Source organism: Peromyscus californicus, unplaced genomic scaffold (assembly GCF_007827085.1).
Source record: "Peromyscus californicus insignis strain IS unplaced genomic scaffold, ASM782708v3 Scaffold_12__1_contigs__length_115047231, whole genome shotgun sequence".
Taxonomy (NCBI): domain Eukaryota; kingdom Metazoa; phylum Chordata; class Mammalia; order Rodentia; family Cricetidae; genus Peromyscus; species Peromyscus californicus.
The window spans coordinates 4,649,354-4,671,377 of NW_026294413.1; positions in this window are offsets into that span (position 1 = coordinate 4,649,354).

Genomic DNA, 22,024 nt, shown 5'->3' on the forward strand with positions numbered 1-22,024 from the left:
TTGAATTAAATCCAAGATACCAGAGCATTTCATGTGTAAATATCCCAGCATGTGTTTCTAAATGAGAACTTAAAAAATATATTAATGTATATAATCATGGTACCATTATCACATCTAAAAATATTTATGAGAAGTCTCTCATTTCAAATTTCTCCTCTCACGCTGTGGTTTAACTACAAGGCCGTGGTCTAGTAGGTATTGTGTGACATTATACAGGAGAAAAACCTAAATCTAGCACCCCATTAATCACAACATCTGTATTCAGGCATTGCACATCAACAATGTTTGATCAAATGAGACTATTTCACATGCAAGTTACTTAGGCAGTGTATTTGTCTATGTGGTGACAGAAATGTGATTTAGAAAGCCAACATTAAAAATTTTGGTTCCCATGTTTACATGCCTCATAAACACCCTGGCAACCCCTGTGGTCTGCGCACAATGAAGGGGCTTCAATTATCACTGGTTTATAATGTAAAAATCTTAAATCCTCAAACCTTCTGCAGATTATATTGTTAACAGATCTGGCAAAGTCCTAAAGAATTTTATTTAATAAAAAAATCCACCAATAGAAAATATCTATGAAGATTTGTAAAGGCAGAAATGTTAGTATTTAAAATTAACATTAAGTAAGTGACTTGAAGTGGTTCCCTTTTCTCTGCTGTTGTACCTGTGTGTGTGAACACACCTGCCATCTGCCAACACATTCACTTACCTCTTGACCTGTGTTTCTAGCTGCACACACAGCAAGATACATGTCTAAAACTAGTTTTTACATATTTAATTATTTTTGTCACGAAGTCTTATGACATGGGCCAGGCTGGCCTTGAACTCTCAATCCTCTTGCCTCATCCTGCCAAGTTGTTGGGATTACAGATGCAACATCATGCTCATCTGAAGGGGCTTTAAAAGTACTATGTGTAAGGAAACTATTGCTTCTCATAGTCTAAAACAAGAAGAACATTGGTTTATTATGTGTTATGAAGGGGAAAAATAAACAATTGCAAGCTCAGATGCAACCCAGAAAGGGTTTGTGTGCCTCCAAAGGTAAGATGGTCATTTGAGACTCTGCTTTTCCTCCATTGACTAGATGGCTCTGCCTCCAGCCTCATGTCACCAAGAAGAAAATGATAGGCCATTAAACACCCATCACTCAAGGTCTTCAAGGAAGATGTGGCTTTCAAAGAAAGTTTTCTTTTCCTCCTCCTCCTCCTCCTCCTCCTCCTCCTCCTCCTCCTCCTCCTCCTCTTCCTCCTCCTTTTTCTTCTTCCTTTCTTGATTTCATGATCTTAATGAGTCAGAGAGGGAAATGATATCAAGGAGAGAAGTCAATCTGAGCTTGTAAGTGGGAAAAAGAGATGAATGGGCAAAGAATAATGAAGTATCGCTAGAATATTAAATTAAGTACTCAAATGAAATGCATGCTTGAGACATTGAGAACACCATAGATTCTTTAAAGATATATATTCAAAATTTCTATTAAGGGGCTGGAGAAATGGCTTAGAGATCAAGGGTACTTGCTGCTCTTCCAACTGACCTGGGCTTGATTCTAAGTATCTACATGTCAGCTTACAAACATTCGTTACTCCAATTCCAGGCGACTCAATGTCCTCTTTTGGCCTTTGTGGCTACTAGGCATGTGTGTGGTACACAGACATACTTTAGGTAAGACATTCATACACATAAAATAAAATAAATACATCTTTCAAAAATGTTTGTAAGCTAGGTGTGATGACAAATGCCTTTAATCCTAACATTCAGGAGGCATTGGTGAACAGATCTCTGTGAGTTTGAGGCTAGACTGGTCATACATAGTAAGTTCTAGGACAGCCAGGGCTACACAGTAAGACCCTGTCTCAAAAAATGTTTATAGTCAATTCATGACAAATATAATTTGTGAAGAATGTAACCCAGGGTTTTTGTTCAATGTGGATTAATATTTCATAGAGTCAAATGAACTATAAAATGTAAATATTATGAGTAGATATTCTACAAACTGTAATGAATCAGTCTAGCCAAATGGGGGTGGGGTGGTTCTACATTTCCTCAGATTCCTTTCCATGTAAGGTTCTGGATTAGTTCAGGCCATAAGAGGCAGTTGACATTTACATCTGAAGCAGAGTTAACTGGAAGCCATCTTTCTATGCTAGCTGGTTTGGATTTTATGACTCAGCAGCTGACCTCATGTTCCCCCAGTTCCCAGGAGATCAGCTCCTTCAACTTCACCAGGACATGGAGAATGTGTATGTGTAACTCTGTATTGAGAGTTATGCCCTCCTCTAGAAGGTCTCACCAGACCTCAGAGTTAGAGGTCGTGAGACACAGATGGAGTCTCCAGATTTTCCCAATTGACCTTGTGGGGATCTAGTTTATCAGAGTAATGTCTTATTTGCCCTTCTTTTTTTTTTTTGTCATACCCAGCTTTCTTCTGTACTTACTGGTCTAACATACCCAATGGTTTCCATACTTTAGGCTCCAGGGTACATTCTAAGCCAAGTCTGCAGCTCCAGCTGCCCCCATCTCCAGCTTCCACTAAGACGTAAAGGCTGAGCACCTGCAACTCCTTTACATTTTAGTGAGTGGTAATTCTGCTTCTTGACCAATCCTTGACTGACACAACCATCTGAAGAAATAGGGAAACCATTCAAAACTAAAATTCATTGAGAGCAGGAGGGAAGAAAATCCTCTCAAGTCTGTGTAAGAAGCGCCCAAATTGGCAAATTAATAATACCAAGTCTAATAGCTAACTTTATTTTTTCAATGTATCAACATAATTATTAATCAATAGTATGTCCATTAAGACTAACAGCTTAGTCTTAATGAAAGAATTCCAGAGCTTCTCAATTTATTTGACATTATTGTAGCTAATAAGAGACACATTTATCACTTAGCAATGTTAAAATCTATGAATTTCTGAGTCTCATTTTAAATTTTACTCCACTAGCTATACATATATTCTTGGAATTGAAAACTGCTATCAAGGACAAGTGTACATAAACTCCTCTCAAGGATTCAGCAAACAACTGCTTCCACTTGCACCTATCCATCTTCACGTGTGTGACTTCTCCAGATGTCAGTCCCTGTTCCAGATGTCTGCCACACATATCCCACCGACATTCCTCAGGAATTGAAACCCTAAACTCAACTTTCCAGAGTCTTCTCACTCCTAGTTAATATTCTTTCACCCTGGCTTTGCAATTCCTATGAGCAGTAGAAACTGTTGTTTGTGTGCTCTTTGAGAATACTTTTTGAGAAAAAAATGTCTTTTATCTGTGTCTGGGAATTGTCTTCATCCTGGGTCCCAGCTCAGGATGATCTCTTTGCTGGCCTTATTCACAGCTCTAGTGTGACCTGGGCCTGTCCCTGTTTAATGGACCTCCACTTAGAGGACAACCCTGGACTCTAGTAGATCCTGCTTGGAATTGTGAAGGGATCAGCTGGATGCTTTCTGCTTTCCAGGATGCAAAGGTGGAGGTGCTGGCTTCTATCACCTTGCTCAGAGGTGTGAATTACGTCTGTTCTCCATGGCAACAGTAGAGTCTGCAGTATGCTCTGTGTACGGTTGCTCTGAAATCGTCTTCAGACCTGGTTCTCGGTGCATCTGATGACGACATGAGTTTAGTTGTAGGGTCAGTCACTCAGTGCCGTCAGGGCAGGCATTCTGAATTGTAATTAAAGACACTTACTGGTGGAGGGATGAAAACAAAAACACCCAAATTTGCTTTTGTTCTGAGCAGTTGCAAGATCTAAGTCTAGTTGCCTCTATGTATAGACAGGTTCTAAGAATGTGTTCTCATCTATCCCAATGTCACTATTTTAGGGAGGTTCTGGAGATAGTCAAAAGTAATATTCCTAGGTCAGAATGGCCTACCCCTTTTTGAACTTTATTTAATTTGTTCATTAATTTTTATTCTAATGTTTGAGATTATGATGTAATTACATCATTTTCCTCTTCCCTCTCTCCCCTCCAAGCCCTCCCATACGCTTCTCTCTTTTGTTCAAATTCATAGCCTCTGTTTTCGTCAATTGTTATCTATACATATATTCCTAAATATATAAATACAACCTGCTCTATAGTCAGAAGTTTTTCTGTGTCCCGCAGCCATTAGGTCACAAATAAACACACCAGAGGATTATATTAATTACAAACTGTTTGGTCTATGGCTCAGGCTACTTGCTAGCTAGCTCTTACATCTTATTAACCCATTTCTATTAATCTATGTATTGCCACACGTCTCATGGCTTTACCTGTGTTCCATTACATCTTGCTCCCCCAGCAGCACTCAGCATCTCCTCTGATCCTGCCTTTCTTCTCCCTGTATCTCTCTTGGATTTCCCGCCTGGCTATAACCTGTCTTACCATAGGCCAGAGCAGCTTCTTTATTAACCAATGGTAGCAACACATATTCACAGTGTACAGAAAGACATCCCACAGCACTACTCAGTCCATATATTGTTACTTGTCCATACATATTTTCAAGACAGACCATTTGGTATTGGATAACCAGTTGGTGAGCTCTTACCTGGGAAGACTATTTCTCCTACGCTCAGCTCTCCTTATTTGCCTGTAGCTCTTTGTGTAAGGTTGAGGCTTCCTGGGTTTAGCACCATCCTGTCCACATTAGGTCTAGTGTTGCTTTCTTTGTTCAGCTCATGTTTAGACAGTCATACTGGTGGTACTTTATGAATATAGTTTCCTACATTCCTAGGGGACACAATCTCACAGTAACTTCTCAGTTCCACTGGCTTCTTCCTCTCCAGCCCCTCTTCTGTAATGATCTCTGAGTCTTAGGTATAGGAGTTGTACTGTAGAGGTCTCCATTGGGACTGGGGTTCACAACGCTGCATTTTGATTGGTGTGGTTTTCTGTAATAGTCTCCATGTGTTAAAAGAAAAGTTTCCCTGATTATGAGTGAGGACTATACTTATCTGTGAGTTTCAGGACAAATGTTTAGAATGTCGTTAGGGATTGTGCTGGTTTGGTAAAGTGGCAGTTGTAGGTTGCTATTTAGAGGTGACATAGCTGTGTGGGACTGTTGGTGGCCTCCCTTCCAGGAAGTTTGCCTTCTGGTTCCGGGAAAGCTAGTACTCAGGGAGAAGACATTCAGGTCAGTTTCAGTTCAGGGGCCTTGGAGTGCTGCTGATAATGTCCTTGGTGTCTTCAGTAGTAGTAGTACTGTAGTAGTGTGACTATGCCAGAATGTCTTAAGCTTTTTATATGGAGAAGTACATTTAATCTCTATATCAGAGAGCAGATGGGGGACACCTTGATAAATATTGCAAGGCTTAGGTTAGAAGCCCTGCAATATATTTGCACGTGTTACTCCTTTTTCACACTGACTAGCAGGAGTCCATCATGTCATTATTGCAGTAATCCTGCTCAATACCCTCGATGACTTACTGGAACCTTTGGATGAAGATCCCACTGGTTGAGCGTTCCCTGTGTAACTGCCAAGTTCAACAACATGAAGCTTGAGCGCCTGTGTCCGACAACTTTCATTTCTTTGTCTCTCCCCTGTGATGCCTCTTTGCTCATCCAAAAAAAGGTACCATGTTTCAGGTTTGTCAGACTTTGGCCCCGTACCACACGGTCTTCTACAGTTCGCAGGTTAACCTCAGGAAAGGGGCATTTCTGTGCAGTTACACCGCAGGAAATGGAGGGCAGGTGAAGAGCTTAGCCAAAGGACCCTTAGCTTGTAAGCAAGTGGCAGGGTCGGGATGTGAATCTACGGCTGTCTAACTGGAAGCTCAAGTGATAACACTGTGCTGTCAGCTTCCTGTGGTATTGCTGTCACCTTCCATCATGTTCTACAGTGAAAATTGTTCATGGAAGATTAGGGCTTCCTGGGGATGAGCCTTCCTTTCCGTCTCTAGATAAGAGTCTTCTCTTTCCCTCACATCCACAGCACATTGTTCAGAAATGTACAATTACTCATTTTTATACTCAATGATCACTTATAAATGTTCATTAATCCAGTCAGCAAATATTTCCTAAGTACCTGCTTTGTGCCAGGCAAGATCTTGATGCTAGAGAACCAACAGGGAACAGGTCCCACACTGACTTTTACCGTCATGGAGTTTATAATCCAGTGCAGGGGCCAAGAGGTCAGCACATAACTGTACTGTGTGTAGTCGTGACAGGTGCAATGGAGAAGGTAAGGGAGGTGAGATGGCCACAGGAAGAGAGGGCTGCTCTTTCCCAATTGCTAGGCTTCCTGACAGACGGCTACTGCCATACAGATGAGGGTGAGAACCCAGGAAAACAGAACAGTATTTGTGAAAAATCCTGGAGCAGAGGGGGATGGTACCGCTGGAGGCACAACTAGAAGACCAGCATGGCAACCAACGCACATGGGAAGGGCCGGGGCGGGAGAGGTAAGGACAGAGAGGCAGCTGGGGAAAGGTCTCTCTGTTGCTTTTGTTGGGGGTCTGGTGGTTTGATAAGCAGAAGAGTGACTGATCTCATCCATATTTCAATAGACAATTAGAAACATGGTGGCCAATTAGGAGGTAGTTGACTACTGTAGGACTTGGGGCAATGATGACTTGCGTCAGAGCGGGTGCAGAGGAGATGGCAAACGCAGTGTCTGCTTGTATTTTGGAGTCAGATACAATGGAGTTTCTGAAGAATTATTGTAGAATGTACTAGAAAACTAGAAGCCAAGAATGATTGCATGAATGTTATCCCAAGAATCTGGAAAGATGGAATTGACATTTATTGAAACCAGGGAGACTATTAGAGAAGATTGGCAGATGAAAATTTAAAAAAAAAAAATTGGTTAAAGGTGTGTGAAATTTGAAGTGACTTATTAGTCAGAATTTTCCAGAGAGTCAGAACAAAAAGGAAAATTGCCTCTAGTTCAAGGATATAGTTTTGTTCTACTCATCCTGTCAACTGAATAGACAAGCTCACCACCTGCTTGTTCAACTCATTGATTTAAATGCCAACCAAAAACATCCACACAGAAATGTCCCAATAGCGTTGGCCCAAATATTCGGGCAGTTCATGTCCCAGTCAAGTTGACATATAAAACTAAGCATCATAGATGCCTCCTGAATGTGCAAAAGAGTGTGGAAGAATAAGAGCCCGAAGTTGCAGACCCATTTTTACTAAACTTCCCTGCTAACAGGGTCTGACCTTGCTCAGTATTCGCATCAAACAGCAGTGAAGTGCACTCTCACAACCACGGAGGCGGAGAGAAAACAGGGGTCAAAATCAGGCAAACATTTAAGAAGTTAATAACCTTAACTAGTCTAATTGGATCCTGATACAATCCAAATACCCAATGATACCACTCCCTAGAGAAACACTACACTGCTAAAATCAAAACTAGGGGAATTAGAAATACTTCAGATAAAGTCGTGGCACATTTGCAGATCAAAGAACACAGAGACAGTGTTTGTGTGATTTATATTAAGAGACGTAAATACCAGAGAGAAAGCAGAGAACATGAGCACAAAACGGGCTGGAAAAATGAGCTAATCAGAAAATGCCTGAACAAATGAAAAACTGTCTATGGAACAAATGAAAAGAAAACCAATTGTAGCAGAAAACTTATGAGAGATTATCAATATGGTTCCAGGAAAATGAATAAACATCAAGTGGATCTTGACACACAGATGGATAAACACAGAAACTCAACAGCTAGGAGCCAGAAACCATGTTTAAACTGGTTGTAGGATGGATAATGTTATTTCAAAATGTGCATCCACTGTAGAGATTATGGATTTATTCTTCAGTTTGTTCTGATTTAGTGGAGAGAGTAGGCTATAAGGCAGGGTAATTACACACGTAGAGAGTAATAATTTTCTAAGTAAAAGCAGAAGCATAATATCAAGACAATTTCTCTACCCCCCAAACAAAGTGTATTTTTTACTCAAACTAGAGAAAAACACCCAGCTGAGTTTACAGATAGGAGAGCTAATGTGGGAGGCATCTGACCTCACTCCTGAAGCAGCAGACTGGATAATCGATGTCTTTGGAGGTTCTGTGACTCTGCTTTTTAATTTGCAGTATCACTGAAAGCAATTTCCTGGCATTCCACAATCTAGCTCTGGGGGCAAAGTAATTGGTGACCCTTGGTCTTTGTAAACAATCTGAATAACAAAGATCATAGAAGTGACTTTAGAGAGACCTTCAGTTTAAATTGCATCTTTCTAGGCTGCTGACTCTCAAAGATGATCTGCAGAACCATGTGAGAGCAAACAACATCTTGGAAATGGAAACTGTTCTGGAAGAAGTGTGTACATAGGGGGTACAGAAGAATGACTAGTGATTGTCCTTTCTTGTCGCCCTCGTTCCTACCTGTCCGGAGATTGACGTCTGTGGCCTGAATCCAGGAAGAAGCGCTCTAGTTCCTGGTTCTGAGCACATTTCTGGAAGTCACTGGGAAGCTCAGTAGCTTCAGTGGCTGCTGTGTTTCTTTTCTGTGGTTCCTTCCTTCTCTGCTATGGATCTAAGGGGATAGTGCATTCTCACTGTTACTAATCCCTGGGTGCCTCGGTATCTCTTATAGGTGCCTTTCCCTAAGACAATCCATCTATAAATATAGACCATTGCTTAAAATCTTCCAATCAATTTAAAATAGATTTTGCTTTCCTGAATGATATAAGAGTGCCAAGCAATTTTTAAGAGGGGAAGAAATATTGAAGTGTAATCTTATAATCTACAAAGTATTTTCCACTGTACTTCCAATCTGATGCAATCAATATTTATGTACAGAAACTATTGATGATTTATAGGCTGTATGTAAAGGTTTTTGTTTCTCTTATCATTTAGCTCCATCTTGCACTTAGAACAGTGGTTTCTGTTTTGATGTTTTGCTCATGTCCACCAACAATAATGGGCCCTTCAACATTTCAGAAAGAACACGTGCCGAGAGGATTATGGTAGAGCATTCAGCCATCACTTGATCTGACCATCTTGTACGATCTGAGTCTGTGTTTACTGCCATGCATTACAAAAGAGGCTTCCTTAATGATGGCTAAGAATAATATGTAAATATAGGTATGCACATAAGTATTTAGAGAGTGGCTTGGATCTGTATTAATTTGGACAAACAACAGTAGTAGGTCTTCCCCTACAGCCTAAAACCTCCTCAGATGTGTTTTTAAACCAAGTTTACAGCTGCAAGCATAAATCCCTTCTTGTGGAATGGGCCTCAAATGAATCAGAAGTACTTGGTTACACACAGAAGGGTCATGCCACTATTGCCTAGTGGGCACGTCCTGAATGCTAAGTTGGTATTGTAGTTTGCGGGGCTCTCAGCTGAGTCAGACCGCTGATACCTCCTTTTCTCCTCTAGCGGCCTTCATTGTACCTTCCAGTAGTATGAAAGCGGCCAGCAGGAAGAAGCTTCCAGCTCAGTTCCAGCTTAATTTTTTAGTTATTTTGCAAGAAAGGAGTGTGTGTTTTTAAATAACAGGATTTTATCGACTAGTTCTTGATCTATAGTCTCACAGGTAGCCCTGGTTAAAATCTCTGGGTCTCAAAGCGACATGTGGGAAAGGGACTTTTAGGAAGGTGCAGGATAATGGGGATGGGAAAGAGACAAGAAAGGGTGTAGGGGACAGCAATTAGAATACATTATATGTGTATAAAATTATTCAAGAAAAAAATTTACTAAATTATTTGAAAAATAACATTCTCTGGGCTAGAAGGAATGTAGCTATTTGGACATGTTCATCTTCCTGAGGCTCTGGGAATTGTCTTTGGATTGTTTTCTAGTTACCTTTTTCTGATGCTGTCCAGGGTAATTAATGTATAGAACCATAGTGGTGGTGCCATTAGAGAAAAACAACAACAGTTTGCAGAAATGAGACTCCCACAAGTAAAATGGATCATCACTGAGTTACATATCAATCGACAATATTAAAATGCCCAAGATTACCAAGAATCAACCATTAGTGAAAAATGCATCTCAAACCTTTTAAGGTAACTTGTCACATCTACTTATCTGATACCAGCCAGCTATAATTACACTATTATGTATAATTTTAGTACCATGGCTTACATCATGCTAATTCACCCTGTGTGCCATATTGAATTCTTAGCCTAAAATTATCAACATATTGATTGTAGTAAGACTGAAAAGGAGTAACTTGAAATAATTGTTCCAAGAACCCTGCTGAGAAAGACATGCTCATTCATTCATTAAAATTTGATAAATTTTTCTGAGTACCACTTATGTAGTATGTAAGGTCATCAACTCTGATGATATAGTAACAAATAGTATGTCCTTGGGACACAACACAAAGGAAAGGAGGGTTGTAGACAGATGAAATACTTTCAAGGGGAAAAATCAGGTCATACTGCATGAGGGTGTCTGATGTGTAAGCCGAGTGAGCCGGGGAATTATAGAACACTGGGATAAGTCTCAGATGAGGTAACATCTAAATTCTCAAGGAGGACAAGGCATAGACAGAATGTTCAAGGAAGTAATGCCCCAAGAGAGGATGTTCATTGAAAAGATGCATGGGATTGATATGGCGGAGGTACAGACTATACAAACAGGTGTTCAGAGAACGGGGCTAGATAGGTGGCCTCGGTATATGTGTGCTAAAGAGTTTGAGCCATGCTAAGCAGCCTCAGAACATCTCTGAAGTTTTAGTAAGTTTAATTCTTTTGGTTGCTTAACAAGTATTTTGAGGAGCCTACTTAACTAGGTAGAACGCCAGGGGTCAGGATATGATTGAACAGAAGGGAATTTTGGACCTTTGATCTTAATGAGGGTGCAGTTGGGGGTGAAGCAGCTCTAATGAATTGGATAAATAAGTATAAGATGTTGTTAATGATATGGAGGAAGGTGGTGTTGGCATTGAGCACTGTGGATCATGAGGATAGGTTAGGATTGGATATTCAGAAGACATCTTTATGAGGAGATATGATTGAAGTGCTTTAAGGCTGAGAATGATACACCCATACACCAAGTGGGTGAAGAATCCTCCATGTAGAAGAATGCTCAAGTGAGAGTATGCCATGAATGTTGAGGACCTTGACCTGTTTCAGCTGCAGAAAGACCAGTGAAGCTGGAGCATTGCTAGAGGGAGGAGAAAGATACCAACCAGGAAGCATTGGAGGGCTCCTGGGAGGGCTTTGATCAAGGGAGGATGCCACCAGCTACACAAAACATCTTAAGGGTTCATTGAAGGTGCTCCAGGAAGATGTTTAAACACAGTAAACAGTAAGAAGGTGTGACCTTAGCTGCTAGGTAGAGAATGGACTCCATTTGTCAGGAGCGGAAGCAAGCTGAGAAAGAAGGCTGCCACAGTGTGTGAGAGTTTAGGTGGTGGCCGCAGAAATGGCTGTAGTGGGTGTGCTTTCTGGGGTAGCACTGTTCTGTCCTCTGAAACTTGGACGTGGGCTGTTGCGGAAAGCATTTCATTAGCCAATTCTGGGTTGTTTGACCTGGATGACTTTGTCAGTGGTAAAATTACTCAAATGCAGACATCTAGGAGTGGGGGCAAGATATAATAAATCAACATTTTAGGCATAAAATCTTGTTTGGTATTTAGTAGATTTACTAAGATTTGAGGAGTGTGGGAGGCCTGGAGAGATAGGGAGACTTCTAGACAGGGGCATTTCCCATGGTAAGGCTAAGGAGGCTATCCTAATGGACACACTGAGGCTCTGGCTACAATAGAGGAAAATACAGTGAGAAATGAGGAGCCCAGAGTGACAATACATGGTGGAGGCCATTGAGAAGGCCCAAAACATGTTGACAAGGTCCAATTTGATTACTGAGTAGAGAAGAGGTGAACCTGTTGGGTGGGTAAGAAGGATGGAAACAGAAGTAAGAAGTAGGAAGTAGGCAGAGGGCCCTCTATGAAACCTTCTTGCACATGCCTACAGGTTAGGTAAAAATTCTACGGAACCATTTAAAAGCATTTTAATGGGTAGGGTGGTAAAGAGGACAGTGGTATATGAGGAAAGGGCAGAATAGAGATGAACCTCTCAAGCAGCTTCATTTGAAAGTGAAGTTGGACTGAAGTGGGAAATGCAGGCTGATTCCAGCGCATATATCCGCTAAGGGGAGCAAGTCAATAGTCTGAGAGCACTTGAGAAGGAGGGTGATTAATAAAGACAGGACTGAATGAGCAAAGAAGAAACTCCTTAATGTAACCATATCTATCCCAGGTAGCATCTACCTAATAATCGTCAGCTATTGTGCTTATCATGTTTAATCCCTACAAAGCCCCAAGAAGTGGGCACTATAATTGCTTGCATGCTACTGATAAAGTATTTGAAATTCAAGTATTTTTGCTTTTGGTTACTCAACCCAGGCAGTGAGAACATCAGTCAAATCCAGTTACAGCCTTCTCTCTTCACTCCTTCATGGAACTTTATCCTAATTGCTCAGCGTTTATTTCCTGTCTTGAGATGGCATCTCATGTAGCCCAGGCCGGCCTCAAATTCAATATGTAGCCCCAAATGACCTTGAACTTCTGATTCTCCCATTTCTACCTGCTGAGGTCTGTGATTACAGGTGTGCACTATTACACCTGGTGTTCGCATTGCTGAGGATCACACTCAGAACTAAAGCAAGGCAGGTACTCAATGCGATGAGTCCCAGGCCCAGCCCCACTGGCTCAGCTTTGATCCCTGTGGAATCTGAAATGTCTTTGCCTGTGTCCCTACCAGCCCTGTGTTCAGCAAGCACGCCTTCCGAGGTTTGACCTTAATACTGTGGCCATACATGCCCCCCCCCCCCCCCCCCCCCCCCCGGCCAGGTCCTCCTAATGCATCAGAACCCAGATGCCATCTAGAGAGTCTCCACCCCCAAGGAAGGCATTTCAGAGAACACCTCAGTCAACAGCTCTCTGGCTTCCATGCCTGCTGGCCTTCTTTTTCCTCTCTTTCTGACTCTTCCTAATAATCCATGTCCAGTCTGATGCTGATCATGACTCCTTGACTGTCACCTTCTCTCAAAACAACTCCTGTTCTGGGTAATCACTCTTCTATGTGTGGACCACCAGCTCCTAAGCCCAGCATAGGGCAATGAATCAGAATATCTACAAGTGAGTTCTATTTTTAAAATACTTGTATTTATTTGTCGGTAACAATACATATATATGGTGTATTTTGATAACATTCACTCCCTACTACCCTCTCTTATCTCCTTCTGGCCCCTTCTAGACTCCCTTTTCTTCCAACAAGAAACCTCCTACATTCGTGTTTTTTTTTTCCTTAAAATGACTCATTGACTTTAAGGATGGTTGCCTGCATAAGCATAGATGTGGGCTATTTGTTGGAGTACAGGCAACTTACTAGTGGCTATGCCACTAAATAAAATGACTCTCCTCCCAAGAAGCCATTATCTGCCAATAGCTCCTCAGTGAGAGGTGAGGCTCCAGGTACCCCTCCCCATCCATGCTGGAATGTAGACAGGTACCATCTTGTGCAGTAACCACAGCAGCTGTGTGTCCATGAATGTAACAGCCGAGTCTCATTCAGAACACAGCACTCCTCCATCCTCTCTGGCTCTCAGAATGGTCCTCCCTGCCTCTTTCCTAAAGTTCCCTGTGCCTGTGGGAATTGGTGTGTATCTTAGTGAGGGTTACTATTGCTGCGATGAGACACCATGACCCAAACAACTTGGGAGGAAAGGATTTACTTGGCTTACACTTACACAGCACTGTATATCTTTGAAGGAAGTCAGGACAGGAACTCAGACAGGATGGGAACCTGGAGGTAGGAGCTGATGCAGAGGCCGTGGAGGGGAGCTGCTTTCTGGCTTGTTCCCCATGGCATGCTCAGCCTGCTTTCCTATAGAACCTATAGGACCACAGTCCAGGGATAGCACCACCCACAATCACTAATTAAGAAAATGTCCTACAGGCTTACTTACATCATGATCCTATGGAGGCATTTTCTTAATTGAGGCGCCCTCCTTTCAAATGACTTTAGTTTGTGTCAAGTTGACATAAAACTATTCAGCACAGTGTGCATGATAAAGATGTTCTGTTTATAGCTGGACCTTCAACAGTCACCTGTTCTTAGCATTTTGAGCAACTAGGAGCCTCTGCATTAACTGCTGCCCACTGATCAAGGATGAATTTGGAAGGTGGTTTAACATCATAGTCATTTAGCAAGGCATGTGCCTCTACAGCCATGGGCTTTTGATTAGCTTTACAATATTAGGCATTAATCCCCACCTGTAGAGAGGGCCTCAACTCCAATCAAAGGCAGTTGGTTGCCCTAATATCCATACTGTGATGTCACCCATAGGCACATATTGCTTGGTAGTTCAGTATTGCACCATGCAGTCTTCACCACTGTATGAGACAGTTGGTGACTTTTCCCCAGTGGCCTGTATGGCACCTTCTGGTATTGTGAAAGTGAGTTAGGAGAGAGGGAGTTTTCAGGTCAGACCCACCTTGATTTCTCTCTGTGCTCTGATGGAAGTATGTCTGTTTTCAGCACTAAGGTCTTTTCATCTACTTACAGTGAGCAGCCAGGAGCAATGGCAGTAGCCTGTATTACTTTGGGTGCCTTTGCATGCTCCCTAAACAGTAGCAACTCATAGGGAGGTGTGCCATGTGCTGGTGAGTTCTTGAGCAATTCTATTCTTTGCTGTATAATCTCAAAGATCTTTCCAGTACTCTCTTAGGATCTGGGGCAGTACTAGGGCAGCTCACTTGGGCATCTACAAGGCTGCCTAGATTCAGAAATATCAGAGTCCTCTGTGTGTACCAGGCTCCTCAGTTCTCTCTGCTTTCTACCTGGCATTATCCGTGAGATAATAATTATTTTTCTAAGCTCTGGTGTTAGCCCAGCCTGCAGTTTCAAATGATTAGGTCTCATTTCAGCTTCTGATCGTTTACATTGCTACCTGCCAGGTGGGCTCCATCTGATCTGGTCTCCAGCAACGGGTCAGTTCCCACCTGAACCCTCTCCATCTTGGTAGCAATGAATGTGTCACCAGAATAGGTGACTGTGTCGGATCAAGGATAAATAAAATAGCTGGTACATTTTTTGTGAAAGAATGAACAATGAATATTTTTTTCTTTTTATCCCTTATTTTTATTGGGTAAATACCCTTTGATACAGATTATGCCTCAACTTCTTAGGATACTATTTTCTCCCTCTGCTTTCTTCCAGTGGACGGTCTAGGTGGTAACCTATAAAGACCAGCCAAGCTGCCATAGTAACAGGACTGGTCATCCTGGGGTCAGGGTATTTCTGTGTTTCAGATCTTCCAGCTAACGAGTGTCTGTGTCTGTAACAAGGAGTAGCAAGGAATAAAGGTTAGAAAAGGCAGCACAGTCGCTCCCCAGCCCACAAACACCTAAACTGTGAGTGTCCTATATATAGGAGCGTCTTGCTCTGGGCCCCAGTGTGTGCCTGGAACATGTTGTTTTTCTTCTTGAGAGACCGCAGCAGATGCAGGGTGGGTGATCCCTTCTGGCCCTGTGCCAAATGCTTGCTGCAGCTGGAGAGGGAATCTCCTTTCCCTAGTGTCTTCTTATTGGCAGGGTGGCATCTTTCCTCACTGTCCTGAAAATAGGAATGTCACTGTGACATCTTGTGTTACCATTCACAAACATGTCTGCCCTAGAGACGGTGATAAACAACCTTGTTTGGTGCAGACTTTCCTCTAAGGCAAAGCACAGAAGGACCACTACTCTAGCATTCTGTCCATGCTGTGATGGTATCCTCATGAGAAGGGTGGCCAGACCTGGATACACTTGAGGTTAAACTTCAAGCAAGCCACTTAGAAGTGAACATTTGAAACATGACACAGTGTGGGTTGAAGTGACTTTGATGTGGGCAAGGTTCTGGTGGCAACCCTTGTCAGAATGAGTCCTTCTCTGTTGCATACAAGGTAGTATAATTGTAACAGGAAAGTGATTTATTCATTGGTGTGTATGTGTTTGAAAGTGTGTGGATGCACATGTGTGAGCGTATTTGTGGAGGTCAGAGGTTGATGTCACTATCTACCTTATTCAACATATTTTAACATTTTATTTGTTATTATTTGTTTGTGTGTAGGGGTGGGTGGGTATGGTGTGTACATGTATGAGAGTGCACAGAAAGCATAGTGTCCATGTGCAGGTTACAGGAGAATTGTCAGGAGTCAGTTCTCTCCTAACATGTGAGTCTGTGAGTCCAGCTTAGAGTGAAGCACATTTGTCTCCTTAGCCGGTGGCCCTCAAGGCTGTTTTCTGAGGCAAGGTCTCTGTACCCAGAGCTCACTGAGTGTCTAGATTGACTAGCCAGTGAGCCCGAGGTATCTGCCTGTCTTACCTTCCCATGCTGCACTTGGCTTTCCCGTGTGTGTCGGAGTTCTGAATGTGCACAGCCACCTCACAGACAGGGCCATCTCTCCAGCCCCGACTTCATCTGACTTACTTTTTTTTTTGGTTTTTCGAGACAGGGTTTCTCTGTGTAGCTTTGTGCCTTTCCTGGATCTCGCTCTGTAGACCAGGCTGGCCTAGAACTCACAAAGATCCGCCTGTCTCTGCCTCCCGAGTGCTGGGATTAAAAGCATGCACCACCACCGCCCGGTCTGACTTACTTTAAATAAAGTATTCGTCTCTCATTAAAACCTCAATTTAAGGTGCTTGCTGCCCAAGGCTGGCTTATGCGAGTTCATCCCTAGAACCTACATGAAGGTGGAAACAGAGAAGTAACTTCACAGAGTTGTTTTCCAGCCCATGCCCTCGCTGACAATGCCAATGATAAGAATACATTTTCCAGATCCTTTGTTCCATGTAAATAAGTGTGTAAAAAGGGCACATGCATTCCCTGGTGCCCCTCCACCAACCTCACCACACACACACACACACACACACACACACACACACTAGCAACAAATCTTTATGCTATTATTATCTGTATTCAAAACAACAGGGGACTGTGCTAGTCAACAGATAATAAATTATAATGAAAGATAAATTCTGGTCCTGAGTTACAAATGTGTGGCCTGATCTCCTTTGCGCAGATTGCTGGGGGTTGATTCTGGATACGGTAAGACCAGCCTCAGGCTTGAACCCGTCCAGCTGGCCCTGGGAAGAAGTGACAGTGCATGAGGAGGGGGCATGCAGTGGTCCTCCCTACAGGGACTGTGATTGTCTAATGTGTGCTGCTCTTTCCAGGAGAGCATCTTCTTGATGTGAATGGGAGATGCGTCCATTTTAACAACGAGATCATCAGGTCCAGACAAGGTAAATGAGCGGCCTCAGGTCACAAAGCTGTATGTGCACCAACCTGGAATTGTCTTCCTCCAAATCTGTCGTTTTGGTATGAGGCTGCATGTCTAGTTTCAAATAAATCTCGGATCGGAAATAAACCTGGCTCTTCAAGTCTTATAGGGGATAATTCTGGGAAATTAACTTCACCTTTCTGATCTGATTTTCTTTATTTCTTATGAAAACAAACAAAATCATTCCACCTCTCTTCCTTCACTGTGGGAGGGAGTCAGGGCAGCGCTGCATGCAAAACACTGGACAAACTGTGAAGTGCCAGCTGAAGGAGAGAGGTAGGATTGCTGCTGGCCCTTGCCAAGGGTTTTGTGTCTAAATGATTGTTATTTCTTTTTACATACTTATTTACATGGAACAAAGGATCTGGAAAATGTATTCTTATCATTGGCATTGTCAGCGAGGGCATGGGTCCTCTCAGGGAGGGCCGGATGCTAGCTCTTGTCACCTACTGTGGCCAGTTGGAGTTTGTTTTCTGCCATGCTAACAGAGCACGTGGACACTGTGCCAAGGACCTGCTGTGGCAGGTGGCCAGAGCCACATGCATCTTATATTGCAGCTGACATCCATGGTTTGAACTTCTTTGCCCAAACTCACACTGAATGATAAAATACATATCAGCCTGAGCTCACGGGTGTTTTTCTCCCTCACCGTCATAATCAGGCGCGATTGAGAAAGCTCTAGGTAGCAGGTGGCCTACATAGTCTTCCAAGCTGCTCAGATGCTCCCAAAAGTAAACACCAGTAACCACAGGCTGAAAATTGATTAAAAGTCCTTATGTGTCCCTTTAAGTTGGAATCATACTAATGTGCATGGTGTGGGTTCTGTAGCTGGCCTGATAGATGAGGCAGGAAGACTAAGAATTTGTGTAAGTTAGTGTGTGTTTGCAAATATGAATGTGTATACACACATATATTTGTATACAGACAAAACATGAAGAATGCATACAGGTATACAAGTAACATAGACACACACATATACATATTTGTGCATATCTATATGTGTATCCATGCACACATAAACATAAATATAACTATACATATACAACCTTCTCCATAGAGACATGAAATTATTTTGGTTCTTCTATCAGATATCAGTTTTATCTTAACAAAGCTAAAAGTATCACTTGCACCTTTAATTTCCATATTCCCTCCTTGGTTTCTTCTTTTTCTCACTTTGTCCCTCCCTTCTTCCTTCCTTCCTTCCTTCCTTCCTTCTTTCCTTCCTTCCTTGCCATAGGAATCTACTGCTTCCAACTACACACATGTCCTTATAGAACAGAGTGGAAGGTCCTCTCTCCTGTTCCACCAGTGAGCAAGACAACTAAAGTGGCCACTAGAATAGAGCAAATGGGCATCCTGATGCCCGGTGCAAGCAGCACGGAGCATGGAGCCCACATGGGGAAGATGCCAGATCAAGGTATGTGTAAGTTATGGTATGCTGGTGTTGTGGAGAGGGTGGGGGTGTATGGGTGAGAGCAAGATGTCAGGCATGGGACCATGGGACGGTGAAGGATGACATGGAGGGGACCGACAGGCATGGAGTAATGGCGACTAGATGTGAGGAGATTTGGTGCTTGAGGAGACATTGGTCCCTAGCCAGAAAGAAATTAGTGTGGGCTTAGAGAAAAACAAGCTTCCAAGACAGACCTTCTGGTCACCGGTCTCTGCTTTCTGTTTGGCTTGGTGTGTGTGTGGCTGATTTTGTGGGAAAAATTATTCACACGTTAGTTGCGGGCAGATGTTTGGTTCATTCTGCCAGCTTCTTCAAGAGGCTATAAGATGCGAGAGGTCAGGTGATGGGCATTTCAGTAAGTGTGGCGAATGTGGGTCTGTGATTCTGAGCTGTTACATAAGGCAGAGGGGAGAGTGCATGTGTCCAGCAAGGTCCAGCCTTCCGAGATGACAGTATGATTACAGCTCTAGAAGAGGTAATAATTTCTCATGCATCTGAGTGACAGCATGCATTTGCGTGTCCTCACTTGTGGGCTGTCACCTAGGGAAGCATTCTCTGAGGTGCCCTGCCCACAGGTTACTCATGCTACTGCAAACAAGAGAGGGGAGCTGAGGTCTGCTGAGCGTTTAGAAGCTCCCTGATTCCTGACAATGACTGTAGCTGGGCCATCCGTCACCGGCACTTCCCAAGCATCATTCACCCTTTGTAGCTTTATTCAGAGGACAATCGCTCTGTGAGTGAATTTAGGGAAAATATTCCCCATGAAACCCAAACCAACCTTGCTCTGAGCATGAATCTGTCAACAGGGCCAATGAGAAACACAATGTCCCCTGGCAGAGTCTCCCAGTAAACCAAGCGGTCCACCGGTTCCCGTAGGCTGGGGTCTAATATCTCAGCTATTGGTGCACTGTGGGCATGATGCTGCACTACCTTCACTTTTCCCCCTGTTGCATAGTTTGAAGTTCCCAGTGGCAGAGGGAAATAGATAGGCCTGTCTTCCTAATTACATTAGGGAGTATTATGCGTGGCTCTGGGCTCTGAGTCCTTGCGCTTGCTGCCATGACACAGATAGGAGATTGCTTTTCCTATTTTTGAACCTTATAGCTTCTCTGGTTCATTTCTTCCCTCTCTGACACAGACAAAAACTGAGTTACTTGTTAGCTAGATAAAAACATGAGGATATAAACCAAAAGCAAATACATGCCAGTGGTTTTAATTTGTTTTTATTTGTTAATAAGATGGTGCTTTTTCAACAGACAACTCTATTAGTTGGTACTTCTCTATAAATATTATTTTCTAATAATGAGAGGTAGACTTTAAAAATAAATCAAAATGTGTGTGTGCTCATTCATTTGTATGGAGGTCAGCGGATGACTTTGGGTGTCAGTCCTGGACTTCTATTATATTTGAGACAGGGTTTCTTTGTTTTTCTACCTAGTATTCCAGACTAGCTGACCCCTGATTTTTCAGAATTTCCCTGTCTCAGCCTCCCGTCTCCCCCCAGAAGTACTGTGACTACAGAATCTTTGCATCTGGCTTGTACATGAGTTCTAGAGATTTGAACTCAGGTCTTCTCACTTGTCTGGCGAGCATTTTCGCCTCTGAGTCATCTCCTCAGCCCCAAGAAATGGACTTTTTATAAGCAGGAAAACCATATGACTAGCACCCATTTGGAAAAGTAGAGTCCCATGCTTTCTCTTCTAGGCTACAAAAGAACATGGTGTGCACATTTCCATATTGTCTGCACTTTGAACATTCTAAGATGTCATCAAAACTCAGGAAGAATCTTCAAGAATGCCATCACCTAGATGAGAAAAATGTAATGCGCAGGGATGCCTTTGGGTGAAAGTCTCATTCTTGTCCTTAAGGAGGGAAAGGAGTCAGTAGAAACCAATAGGGTCACTGAGTGATTCCTTGGGTAAACCCTGGGGCCCAATTTCATTATATTGCCTTATTGGGGGGCGCACAGGAGGTAACAAGAATGGAATGTTTCTTTCCTGGAATAGGTTATGATCTTAATGAAGTTGAATGTTTGTTTTTAATATTCATCAGAGTAACATGAGAAAAGGAATAACCTCTTTCTTTAATATTAGACTAATCTTAAATTTGAAAGTTCCCACAAGTGGAGAGGGATGAGCCTGGGAATCGGCCCTTGATGGCTCAGGGCAATGTTCCAGTTAGGAAGCAAATAATGCATCTAACATATGTCATATGTCATTTAGGTCCCACAGGTTAACAGCGTTCATTGTTTAAGATTATGGCATTGTTTATTGGAGCAGGGTCCTGCTACGTAGTTCAATTTGGCCTGTAACTCACTATGTAATGAAGGCTGGCCTTGAAGGACTCCTCCTGCCTCTGCCTTACAGATGTGCACCTATTTCCATGGGTGGAAAAGTCTTCCATTAATTGGTAAAGCACTTTTAGTATTATATTTATTCTTATATAAAGCCATATATAATTTTTATCAATGCCCATTGATAGCTTAATTCTAGTAAAAATAGTAACAAAACTTTTTCTTTTTTTTTTTTTTTTTGGTTTTTCAAGACAGGGTTTCTCACTGTAGTTTTGGTGCCTTTCCTGGATCTCACTCTGTAGACCAGGCTGGCCTCGAACTCAGAGATCTGCCTGCCTCTGCCTCCCAAGTGCTGGGATTAAAGGTGTGCGCCACCACCACCCGGCTAACAAAAGTCTTTTTTAATCAGAAAATATAGATAACCCAAAGCAAACAGCTGGATGGTTTTTTGTTTTGAAGCCTGGGAATGGAAGACGGGAGGTTCTAAATTGATTTGGTTTGTGGTGGAGGCAACTGGCTTGCTGATAACCAGAACTGGAGTTGCAGAGGAAGGGAGAAGGTGTGAGAACCATTCCTTTTGTTTTAGACATGTCTTTAAGCACACACAGGAAGAGCTGTGTGGACACATGATTCCAGATCTCAGGAAAAGTGTATGTGGCTTATGGATCTAGAAACCTTTGTGCAGTTGGTGCCTTTTGGACAAATGGTGAGTCAGACAGCTGTTTATTACTGGTGGAAAGTCTGGGTGCTCCTGCTGCCTGTCAAAGGAAAAGAGCATGTTTTCAAGACAGTGAGTCTAGGTTAAAGGCTACCTGGTTCAGCCATCTAAATCAAAAGTAGCTAGAGGAGAGTCTGGGACAAATATTACAAAAAGAAGTGGGGTAGTGGAATGGAAGGAGGGGACAAGTTCTCGTGGAGATGCCCAGCCTCTGAAGCTGGGTGTTGGGTGGGGCTCCTGTACTTTTGACTTTCAGTAGGGAGGAGGGTCATGTTTCCTGTGGCTGCTGTAGCAAACTTCCAGGAAGTTAGTGGCTCCGAGCACATGAACGTATTATGATGTACTTCTGAGATGGG